The 11989-nt window shown below is 59.7% G+C and overlaps 1 long non-coding RNA gene across 1 annotated transcript in view; it reads left to right on the top strand.

The window, feature by feature from the left end:
• Positions 1 to 619: 619 nt before the first annotated feature.
• Positions 620 to 11989, top strand: part of LOC146751036 (uncharacterized) — a 31362-nt gene continuing 19992 nt past the window's right edge. The window contains exon 1 of the long non-coding RNA XR_014941958.1: positions 620 to 830. This is a non-coding gene — a long non-coding RNA (uncharacterized LOC146751036). The remainder of the gene's footprint in view (positions 831 to 11989) is intronic.

The following is an 11989-nucleotide window of genomic DNA, read 5'->3' as shown; positions in this document are numbered from 1 at the left end:
CCCCATAATATTGTGTGTCCCCCCCCCATTGCTGACCCCCCCCATAATATTATGCCCCTCCCCAATGCTGACCCCCCCCAATATTATGTCCCCCCCCATAATATTGTGTGTCCCCCCAATGCTGACCCCCACCCCATTATTATATCCCCCCCCCATAATATTATGCCCCTCCCCAATGCTGACCCCCCCCATAATATTATATCCCCCCCCATAATATTATATCCCCCCCATAATATTATGTCCCCCCCCCATAATATTGTGTCCCCCCCAATATTATGTCCCCCCCAATGCTGATCCCCCCCATAATATTGTGTCCCCCCCCCCCATAATATTATGTCCCCCCCTATATTAGGTCCCCCCCCATTGCTGACCCCCCCCAATATTATGTCCCCCCCCATAATATTATGTCCCCCCCCATAATATTATGTCCCCCCCCCATTATTGTCCCCCCCCATAATATTATGTCCCCCCCCCATTATTGTCCCCCCCCCATAATATTATGTCCCCCCCATTATTGTGTCCCCCCCATAATATTATGTCCCCCCCCCATTGCTGACCCCCCCATAATATTGTCCCCCCCCATAATATTGTGTCTCCCCCCCCCCTAATATTGCCCCCCCCCCATAGAGGCCGAGCAAAGCCTGGGTGTCCGTCACGGGGGGGTCGTTTACGCCCTATGGGACTTTACGGCCGCTCACAAGGACGAGTTGTCGTTCCGGGAGGGGGACGCGGTGACGGTGCTGAACAGGAGCCCCCCAGGGGAGAACGAAATGTGGTGGGGGGCGGCGCTGAGGGGGAAAGAGGGGCTCGTGCCAAAGGGGTTCTTTGGGGTGAGTATATGGGGGGGATATGGGGGTCTATGGGGTGTCTATGGGGTGTCTATGGGGCTATGGGCATCTATGGGGTGGGGGGGGTCTATGGGGTGGGGGGGGATGGGGGGATCTATGGGGTGGGGGGGATATGGGGGGGCTATGGGGTGGGGGGATCTATGGGGTGGGGGGGGTCTATGGGGTGTCTATGGGGTGTCTATGGGGTGGGGGTCTATGGGGTGGGGGGGATGGGGGGTGTCTATGGGGTGGGGGGAGATCTATGGGGTGGGGGGGATAGGGGGTGTCTATGGGGTTATGGGGTTATGGGGGGTCTATGGGGTGTCTATGGGGCTATGGGGGGGGATCTATGGGGCTATGGGGGTCTATGGGGTTATGGGGGTGTCTATGGGGTGGGGGAGTCTATGGGGTGGGGGGTAAGGGGGGTGTCTATGGGGTGGGGGTGTCTATGGGGTGGGGGGTAAGGGGGGTGTCTATGGGGTGTCTATGGGGTGTCTATGGGGTGGGGGGAGATGGGGGGTGTCTATGGGGTGTCTATGGGGGTATGGGGGGTGTCTATGGGGTGTCTATGGGGTTATGGGGTTATGGGGGGATCTATGGGGGGTCTATGGGGTGTCTATGGGGTGTCTATGGGGTGGGGGGGGTCTATGGGGTGGGGGGGGATGGGGGAGTCTATGGGGTGGGGGGGATATGGGGGGGCTATGGGGTGGGGGGATCTATGGGGTGGGGGGGGGTCTATGGGGTGTCTATGGGGTGTCTATGGGGTGTCTATGGGGTGTCTATGGGGGGTCTATGGGGCTATGGGGCTATGGGGGGGGGATCTATGGGGTGTCTATGGGGTTATGGGCATCTATGGGGTGGGGTGAGGATCTATGGGGTGTCTATGGGGGGTCTATGGGGTGGGGTGTCTATGGGGTTATGGGGGGTGTCTATGGGGTGGGGGGGAGATCTATGGGGTGGGGTTCTATGGGGTGGGGAGGGTCTATGGGGTGGGGGTATGGGGGTATGGGGGTCGTCTATGGGGTGGGGGGTGTCTATGGGGTGGTGGGCGGCGCTGAGGGGGAACGAGGGGCTCGTGCCGAAGGGGTTCTTTGGGGTGAGGATCTATGGGGTGTCTATGGGGCTATGGGGTGTCTATGGGGTGGGGTGAGGATCTATGGGGTGTCTATGGGGTGTCTATGGGGTGTCTATGGGGTGGGGGGAGGATCTATGGGGTGTTTATGGGGTGTCTATGGGGTGTCTATGGGGTTATGGGGGGTGTCTATGGGTGTCTATTGGGTGTCTATGGGGTTATGGGGTTATGGGGGTCTATGGGGTGTCTATGGGGTGGGGGATCTATGGGGCTATGGGGGTCTATGGGGTTATGGGGGTCTATGGGGTGTCTATGGGGTGTCTATGGGGTGGGGTGGGGGTCTATGGGGTGTCTATGGGGCTATGGGGGGTCTATGGGGTGAGGGGGGGGCTATGGGGTGGGGGAGTCTATGGGGTGGGGGTAAGGGGGGTATCTATGGGGTGTGGGGGTGTCTATGGGGTGGGGGGGATATGGGGGGTGTCTATGGGGTGGGGGGGGGTCTATGGGGGGGGGGATGGGGGGGGAGTCTATGGGGGTGGGGGGCATCAATGGGGTGGGGTGGGGAGTCCATGGGGTGGGGGGAGTCTATGGGGTGGGGAGTCGTCTATGGGGTGGGGGGGATGGGGGATGTCTATGGGGTGGGGGGAGTCTATGGGGTGGGGGGGATAGGGGGTGTCTATGGGGTTATGGGGTTATGGGGGGGTCTATGGGGTGTCTATGGGGCTATGGGGGGGGGATCTATGGGGCTATGGGGTCTATGGGGTTATGGGGGTGTCTATGGGGTGGGGGAGTCTATGGGGTGGGGGGTAAGGGGGTGTCTATGGGATGGGGGTATCTATGGGGTGGGGGTGTCTATGGGGTGTTTATGGGGTGGGGGTGTCTATGGGGTGTCTATGGGGGGTCTATGGGGGGTCTATGGGGGGTCTATGGGGTGTCTATGGGGTTATGGGGGGTGTCTATGGGGTGTCTATGGGGTGGGGGGAGATCTATGGGGTGGGGGGGTGTCTATGGGGGTATGGGGGGGATGGGGGGTGTCTATGGGTGTGGGGGGGTCTGTGGGGTGGGGGTCTATGGGGTGGGAGGGGGTATGGGGTTATGGGGGGTCTACGGGGTTATGGGGGGGTCTATGGGGTGTCTATGGGGTGAGGGGGGGGCTCTGTGGGGTTATGGGGTGTCTATGGGGTGTCTATGGGGCTATGGGCATCTATGGGGTGGGGGGACTTATGGGGTGGGGGGGATGGGGGGTGTCTATGGGGTGGGGGGATGGGGGGGGTCTGTAGGGTGGGGGGTGTCTATGGGGTGGGGGGGGTCTATGGGGATATGGGGGGGATGGGGGATGTCTATGGGGTGGGGGGCGGCGTTAAGGGGGAGCGAGGGGCTCGTGCCCAAGGGGTTCTTTGGGGTGAGTATATGGGGGGGATATGGGGGTCTATGGGATGGGGGGGGTCTATGGGGTGTCTATGGGGGGTCTATGGGGTTATGGGGTGTCTATGGGGGGTCTATGGGGGGTCTATGGGGGTCTATGGGGTTATGGGGGGTCAATGGGCATCTATGGGGTGGGGGGACTTATGGGGTGGGGGGGATGAGGGGTGTCTATGGGTGTGGGTTATGGGGGGGGTCTATGGGGTTATGGGGGTCTATGGGGTGTCTATGGGGTGTCTATGGGGTGTCTATGGGGTTATGGGGGGTCTATGGGGTGGGACATCTATGGGGTGGGGGTGTCTTTGGGGTGAGGATCTATGGGGCTATGGGGGTCTATGGGGTGGGGGGGGATCTATGGGGTTATGGGGAGTGTCTATGGGGGGTCTATGGGGTGTCTATGGGTGTCTATGGGGTTATGGGGTATCTATGGGGTTATGGGGGGTGTCTATGGGGTGTCTATGGGTTATGGGGGGTGTCTATGGGGTGTCTATGGGGTGTCTATGGGGGGTCTATGGGGTGTCTATGGGGTTATGGGGTATCTATGGGGTTATGGGGGGATCTATGGGTGTCTATGGGGTGTCTATGGGGTTATGGGGTTATGGGGGGTGTCTATGGGGTGGTGGGCGGCGTTAAGGGGGAAAGAGGGGCTCGTGCCGAAGGGGTTCTTTGGGGTGAGTATATGGGGGGGATATGGGGGGGACTATGCGGTTATGGGGGGTCTATGGGGGGTCTATGGGGTGTCTATGGGGTGGGGGGGGTCTATGGGGTGGGGGTGGATGGGGGGTGTCTATGGGGTGGGGGGGGGGTCTATGGGGTGAGGGGATCTATGGAGGGGGATGGGGGGTGTCTATGGGGTGGGGGGGGTCTATGGGGTGGGACATCTATGGGGGGGTGTCTATGGGGTGTCTATGGGGTGTCTATGGGGTTATGGGGTTATGGGGGGGGCTATGGGGTGTCTATGGGGTGTCTATGGGGTTATGGGGGGTGGTCTATGGGGTGTCTATGGGGTGTCTATGGGGTGGGGGGGGGTGTCTATGGGGGTCTATGGGGGTCTATGGGGGGTCTATGGGGGGTCTATGGGGCTATGGGGTATCTATGGGGTGTGGGGGGTCTATGGGGTGGGGGGGATGCGGGGTGTGGGGGGACGGGGGGTATCTATGGGTTGGGGGGGGGTCTATGGGGGGGGGATCTATGGGGTGGGGGGTATGGGGGGGGGATCAATGGGGTGGGGTATCTATGGGGTGGGGGGGCTATGGGGTGGGGGGAGTCTATGGGGTGGGGGGGATGGGGGGGGATCTATGGGGTGGGGGGATGAGGGGTGTGGGGGGATGGGGGGTGTCTATGGGGTGGGGGGGCATCTATGGGGTGGAGGGATCTATGGGGTGGGGGGTATCTATGGGGGGTTGAGTCTATGGGTGGGGGGGTCTATGGGGTTATGGGGTGTCTATGGGGTGTGGGGGGATCTATGGGGGGGAATGGGGGGAGTCTATGGGGTGGGGGTTCTATGGGGTGGGGGAGTCTATGGGGTGGGGGGATGAGGGGTGTGGGAGGATGGGGGCGTCTATGGGGTGGGAGGGGGTATGGGGTTATGGGGGGGATGGGGGGATCTATGGGGTGGGGGCACATGGGGGTATGGGGGTCGTCTATAGGGTGGGGGGGGTGTATGGGGGGGGATGGGGGGTGTCTATGGGGTGGGGGGATCTATGGGGTGGGGGGGGGTCTATGGGGGTATGGAGGGGATGGGGGGTGTCTATGGGGTGTGGGGGGGTCTGTGGGGTGGGGGGTGTCTATGGGGGTCTATGGGGTTATGGGGGGTGTCTATGGGGTGTCTATGGGGTGTCTATGGGGTCATGGGGTGTCTATGGGGTGTCTATGGGGTGTCTATGGGGTTATGGGGGGTGTCTATGGGGGGATGGGGGGTGTCTATGGGGTGTCTATGGGGTGGAGGGGGGGGGCTATGGGGTTATGGGGGGTGTCTATGGGGTGTCTATGGGGGTCTATGGGGTGTCTATGGGGTGGGGTGAGGATCTATGGGGCTATGGGGGTCTATGGGGTGAGGGGGGGGGTCTATGGGGTGTCTATGGGGTGTCTATGGGGGGTCTATGGGGTGGGGGGGGTGTCTATGGGGTGTCTATGGGGTGTCTATGGGGTTATGGGGGGTGTCTATGGGGTGTCTGTCTATGGGTTCTTTGGGGTGAGGATCTATGGGGTGTCTATGGGGGTCTATGGGGGGTCTATGGGGTGTCTATGGGGTGTCTATGGGGTGTCTATGGGGTTTGTTGGGGGCTCTATGGGGTTATGAGGTGTCTATGGGGTTATGGGGGGTGTCTATGGGGTGTCTATGGGGTTATGGGGGGTGTCTATGGGGTGTCTATGGGGTGTCTATGGGGTGGGGAGGGGTCTATGGGGTGGTGGGCAGCGTTAAGGGGGAAAGAGGGGCTCGTGCCCAAGGGCTTCCTTGGGGTGAGTATATGGGGGGGATATGGGGGGGCTATGGGGGGTCTATGGGGTGTCTATGGGGCTATGGGGGTCTATGGGGTGTGTCTATGGGGTCGGGGGGGTCTATGGGGGTGGGGGGGGTCTATGGGGGGGGACATCTATGGGGGGTGGGAGTCTATGGGGTGGGGATCTATGGGGCTATGGGGTTATGGGGTGAGGATCTATGGGGCTATGGGGGTCTATGGGGTGGGGGGTGTCTATGGGGTGTCTATGGGGTGGGGGGAGGATCTATGGGGTGTTTATGGGGTTATGGGGTGTCTATGGGGTGGGGTGAGGATCTATGGGGTGTCTATGGGGTTATGGGGTGAGGATCTATGGGGCTATGGGGGTCTATGGGGTGAGGGGGGGGGTCTATGGGGTGTCTATGGGGTGTCTATGGGGTGTCTGTCTATGGGGTGGGGTGAGGATCTATGGGGTGTCTATGGGGTGGGGGGTGGTGTCTATGGGGTGTCTATGGGGGGTGTCTATGGGGGGTCTATGGGGTTATGGGGGGTGTCTATGGGGTGTCTATGGGGTTATGGGGGGTGTCTATGGGGTTATGGGGTGTCTATGGGGTGTCTATGGGGGGTCTATGGGGGTATGGGGGGTGTCTATGGGGGTATGGGGGGTGTCTATGGGGTGTCTATGGGGTTATGGGGTATCTATGGGGTTATGGGTGGTGTCTATGGGGTGTCTATGGGGTGTCTATGGGGTTATGGGGTGTCTATGGGTGTCTATGGGGGGTCTATGGGGTGTCTATGGGGTGTCTATGGGGTGTCTATGGGGTTATGGGGTGTCTATGGGGTGTCTATGGGGGGTCTATGGGGGGTCTATGGGGGGTCTATGGGGTTATGGGGGGTGTCTATGGGGTTATGGGGGGGTCTATGGGGTGTCTATGGGGTGTCTATGGGGTGTCTATGGGGTTATGGGGTGTCTATGGGGTGTCTATGGGGTGTCTATGGGGTGTCTATGGGGTGTCTATGGGGGGGTCTATGGGGTGGGGATCTATGGGGTGTCTATGGGGTGTCTATGGGGTGTCTATGGGGTGTCTATGGGGGGTCTATGGGGGGTCTATGGGGTGTCTATGGGGTTATGGGGGGTGTCTATGGGGTGTGCGGGGGTCTATGGGGTGGGGGGTCTATGGGGTGGGGGTGTCTATTGGGGTATGGGGTTATGGGGGGTGTCTATGGGGTATCTATGGGGTGTCTATGGGGGATCTATGGGGTGTCTATGGGGGGTCTATGGGGTGTCTATGGGGGGATCTATGGGGGGTCTATGGGGTGTCTATGGGGGGATCTATGGGGTGTCTATGGGGTGTCTATGGGGTGTCTATGGGGTTATGGGGGGGTCTATGGGGTGTCTATGGGGTGTCTGTGGGGTGTCTATGGGGTTATGGGGGGTGTCTATGGGGTGTCTATGGGGTTATGGGGGGTGTCTATGGGGGGATCTATGGGGTGTCTATGGGGTGTCTATGGGGTGTCTATGGGGTTATGGGGTGTCTATGGGGTGTCTATGGGGTGGGGTGTCTATGGGGTGTCTATGGGGTTATGGGGGGGTCTATGGGGTGTCTATGGGGTGTCTATGGGGTGTCTATGGGGTGTCTATGGGGTTATGGGGTGTCTATGGGGTGTCTATGGGGTGGGGTGTCTATGGGGTGTCTATGGGGTTATGGGGTGTCTATGGGGTGTCTATGGGGTGTCTATGGGGTGGGGTGTCTATGGGGTTATGGGGGGTGTCTATGGGGTGTCTATGGGGTTATGGGGTGTCTATGGGGTGTCTATGGGGTGTCTATGGGGTGTCTATGGGGTTATGGGGTATCTATGGGGTTATGGGGCGTGTCTTTGGGGTGAGTCTGTGGGGTTATGGGGGGTGTCTATGGGGTGGGGTGAGGATCTATGGGGTGTCTATGGGGCTATGGGCATCTATGGGGTGGGGGGACTTATGGGGTGGGGGAGTCTATGGGGTGTCTATGGGGGGTCTATGGGGTGTCTATGGGGTTATGGGGTATCTATGGGGTTATGGGGGGTGTCTATGGGGTGTCTATGGGGCTATGGGGTGTCTATGGGGTGTCTATGGGGTGTCTATGGGGTGGGGATCTATGGGGTGCCTATGGGGTGTCTATGGGGTGTCTATGGGGTGTCTATGGGGTGTCTATGGGGTGGGGATCTATGGGGTGCCTATGGGGTGTCTATGGGGGGTCTATGGGGTGTCTATGTGGTTATGGGGGTGTCTATGGGGTGTCTATGGGGTGTCTATGGGGTGTCTATGGGGTTATGGGGGGGTCTATGGGGTTATGGGGGGTGTCTATGGGGTGTCTATGGGGTTATGGGGTTATGGGGGGTGTCTATGGGGTGTCTATGGGGTGAGGGGGGGGGCTATGGGGTTATGGGGTTATGGGGGGTGTCTATGGGGTGTCTATGGGGTGTCTATGGGGTGTCTATGGGGTGTCTATGGGGTTATGGGGTGTCTATGGGGTGTCTATGGGGTGTCTATGGGGTTATGCGGGGTGTCTATGGGGTGTCTATGGGGGGTCTATGGGCTGGGGGTGTCTATGGGGTGGGGGGGATGGGGGGTGTCTATGGGGTGTCTATGGGGTGTCTATGGGGTTATGGGGTTATGGGGGGTGTCTATGGGGTGTCTATGGGGTTATGGGGGTGTCTATGGGGTTTCTATGGGGTGGGGATCTATGGGGTGTCTATGGGGTTATGGGGGTGTCTATGGGGTGTCTATGGGGTGTCTATGGGGTTATGGGGGTGTCTATGGGGTGTCTATGGGGTGTCTATGGGGTGTCTATGGGGTGTCTATGGGGTTATGGGGTGTCTATAGGGTTATGGGGTGTCTATGGGGTGTCTATGGGGTGTCTATGGGGTGTCTATGGGGTTATGGGGTGTCTATAGGGTTATGGGGGGTCTATGGGGGGTCTATGGGGGGTCTATGGGGTGTCTATGGGGTGGGGTGTCTATGGGGTTATGGGGGTGTCTATGGGGTGTCTATGGGGTGTCTATGGGGTGTCTATGGGGTGTCTATGGGGTTATGGGGTGTCTATAGGGTTATGGGGTGTCTATGGGGTGTCTATGGGGTGTCTATGGGGTGTCTATGGGGTTATGGGGTGTCTATAGGGTTATGGGGGGTCTATGGGGTGTCTATGGGGTGTCTATGGGGTGTCTATGGGGTGTCTATGGGGTGGGGTGTCTATGGGGTGTCTATGGGGTGTCTATGGGGTGGGGTGTCTATGGGGTTATGGGGGGATCTATGGGGTGTCTATGGGGTGTCTATGGGGTGAGGGGTGTCTATGGGGTTATGGGGGGGTCTATGGGGTGTCTATGGGGTGTCTATGGGGTTATGGGGTTATGGGGGTGTCTATGGGGTGGGGTGAGGATCTATGGGGTGTCTATGGGGTTATGGGGCTATGGGGGGGGTCTATGGGGTGTCTATGGGGCTATGGGGGTATGGGGGGGGGAGAATCTATGGGGGGGGTGATGGGGGGATGGGGGGTGTCTATGGGGTTATGGGGTGTCTATGGGGTTATGGGGTGTCTATGGGGTTATGGGGTGTCTATGGGGGGTCTATGGGGTGTCTATGGGGTTATGGGGGGGGTCTATGGGGTTATGGGGGTCTATGGGGTGGGGGGAGGATCTATGGGGGGGGGATGGGGGGTGTCTATGGGGTCGGGGGGGTCTATGGGGTGGGGGGGGTCTATGGGGTGGGACATCTATGGGGGGGGAGTCTATGGGGTTATGGGGGTCTATGGGGTGGGGGTGTCTATGGGGTGGGGGGGGTATCTATGGGGTGGGAGAGGGTATGGGGGTATGGGGGTCGTCTATGGGGTTATGGGGTGTCTATGGGGTGGTGGGCGGCGTTAAGGGGCAGCGAGGGGCTCGTGCCAAAGGGGTTCTTTGGGGTGAGTCTATGGGGGGGATATGGGGGGTCTATGGGGTTATGGGGGGGTCTATGGGGTGTCTATGGGGTGTCTATGGGGTGTCTATGGGGTTATGGGGGGGTCTATGGGGTTATGGGGGGGTCTATGGGGGGTCTATGGGGTGTCTATGGGGTGTCTATGGGAGGTCTATGGGGTGTCTATGGGGTGTCTATGGGGTGTCTATGGGGGGTCTATGGGGTGTCTATGGGGTGTCTATGGGGTTATGGGGGGTGTCTATGGGGTGTCTATGGGGTTATGGGGTATCTATGGGGTTATGGGGGGTGTCTATGGGGTGTCTATGGGGTGTCTATGGGGTGTCTATGGGGTTATGGGGGGTGTCTATGGGGTGTCTATGGGGTTATGGGGGGGTCTATGGGGTTATGGGGGGTGTCTATGGGGTGTCTATGGGGTTATGGGGGGTGTCTATGGGGTGTCTATGGGGTGTCTATGGGGTGTCTATGGGGTTATGGGATATCTATGGGGTTATGGGGGGATCTATGGGGTTATGGGGGTGTCTATGGGGTGGGGGGGGTCTATGGGGTTATGGGGGGTGTCTATGGGGTTATGGGGTGTCTATGGGGGGTCTATGGGGTATCTATGGGGTGTCTATGGGGTGAGGGGGGTGTCTATGGGGTGAGGGGGGGGTCTATGGGGGTATGGGGGGGATGGGGGGTGTCTATGGGGTGTGGGGGGGTCTGTGGGGTGGGGGTGTCTATGGGGTGGGGGGGATATGGGGGGGCTATGGGGTGGGGGGATCTATGGGGTGGGGGGGGTCTATGGGGTGGGGGGGGCGTCTATGGGGTGGGGGGGGTCTATGGGGTGGGGGTGGATGGGGGGTGTCTATGGGGTGGGGGGGGGGTCTATGGGGATATGGGGGGTGTCTATGGGGTGTCTATGGGGTTATGGGGGGTGTCTATGGGGTGTCTATGGGGTTATGGGGGGTGTCTATGGGGTGTCTATGGGGTGTCTATGGGGTGTCTATGGGGTTATGTGGGGTGTCTATGGGGTGGTGGGCGGCGTTAAGGGGCTGCGAGGGGCTCGTGCCAAAGGGGTTCTTTGGGGTGAGTCTATGGGGGGGATATGGGAGGGCTATGGGGCTATGGGCATCTATGGGGTGGGGGGACTTATGGGGTGGGGGGGATGGGGGGTGTCTATGGGGTGTCTATGGGGTGTCTATGGGGTGGGGTGTCTATGGGGTTATGGGGGGTGTCTATGGGGTTATGGGGTTATGGGGGGGGTCTATGGGGTTATGGGGGTCTATGGGGTTATGGGGGGTGTCTATGGGGTGTCTATGGGGTGTCTATGGGGTTATGGGGGGTGTCTATGGGGTGTCTATGGGGTGAGGGGGGGTGTCTATGGGGTGTCTATGGGGTGTCTATGGGGTGTCTATGGGGATATGGGGTGGGGTATCTATGGGGTGGGGGTGTCTATGGGGTGTCTATGGGGTGTCTATGGGGTGTGGGGGGGGTCTATGGGGTTATGGGGGAGTCTATGGGGTGGGGGGTAAGGGGGGTGTCTATGGGATGGGGGTATCTATGGGGTGGGGGGACTTATGGGGAGGGATCTATGGGGTGGGGGGGTCTATGGGGTTATGGGGGTGTCTATGGGGTGTCTATGGGGTGTCTATGGGGTGTCTATGGGGTTATGGGGGGGGTCTATGGGGTGTCTATGGGGTTATGGGGGGGCTATGGGGTGGGGGGGGGCATCTATGGGGTTATGGGGGGTGTCTATGGGGTGTCTATGGGGGGTCTATGGGGGGTCTATGGGGTGTCTATGGGGGGTCTATGGGGGGTCTATGGGGTTATGGGGGGGGTCTATGGGGTGTCTATGGGGTGTCTATGGGGTTATGGGGTGTCTATGGGGTGTCTATGGGGGGGTCTATGGGGTTATGGGGGGTGTCTATGGGGTGTCTATGGGGTGTCTATGGGGTTATGGGGTGTCTATGGGGTTATGGGGAGTCTATGGGGTGGGGGTGTCTATGGGGTTATGGGGGGTGTCTATGGGGGGTCTATGGGGTGGGGATCTATGGGGTGTCTATGGGGTGTCTATGGGGATATGGGGTGGGGTATCTATGGGGTGGGGGTGTCTATGGGGTGTCTATGGGGGGTCTATGGGGTGTCTATGGGGTGTCTATGGGGTTATGGGGGGGGCTATGGGGTGTCTATGGGGTGTCTATGGGGTTTGTTGGGGGCTCTATGGGGTTATGGGGGGCTATGGGGTTATGGGGGGTGTCTATGGGGTGTCTATGGGGTGTCTATGGGGTTATGGGGT

This window comes from Coturnix japonica, unplaced genomic scaffold, assembly GCF_054131305.1.
Source record: "Coturnix japonica strain WE unplaced genomic scaffold, WE-NBRP24 Scf168, whole genome shotgun sequence".
NCBI lineage: Eukaryota > Metazoa > Chordata > Aves > Galliformes > Phasianidae > Coturnix > Coturnix japonica.
The sequence above is the reverse complement of the archived record's forward strand: the minus strand, read 5'-3'. Positions and strand labels throughout refer to the sequence as shown.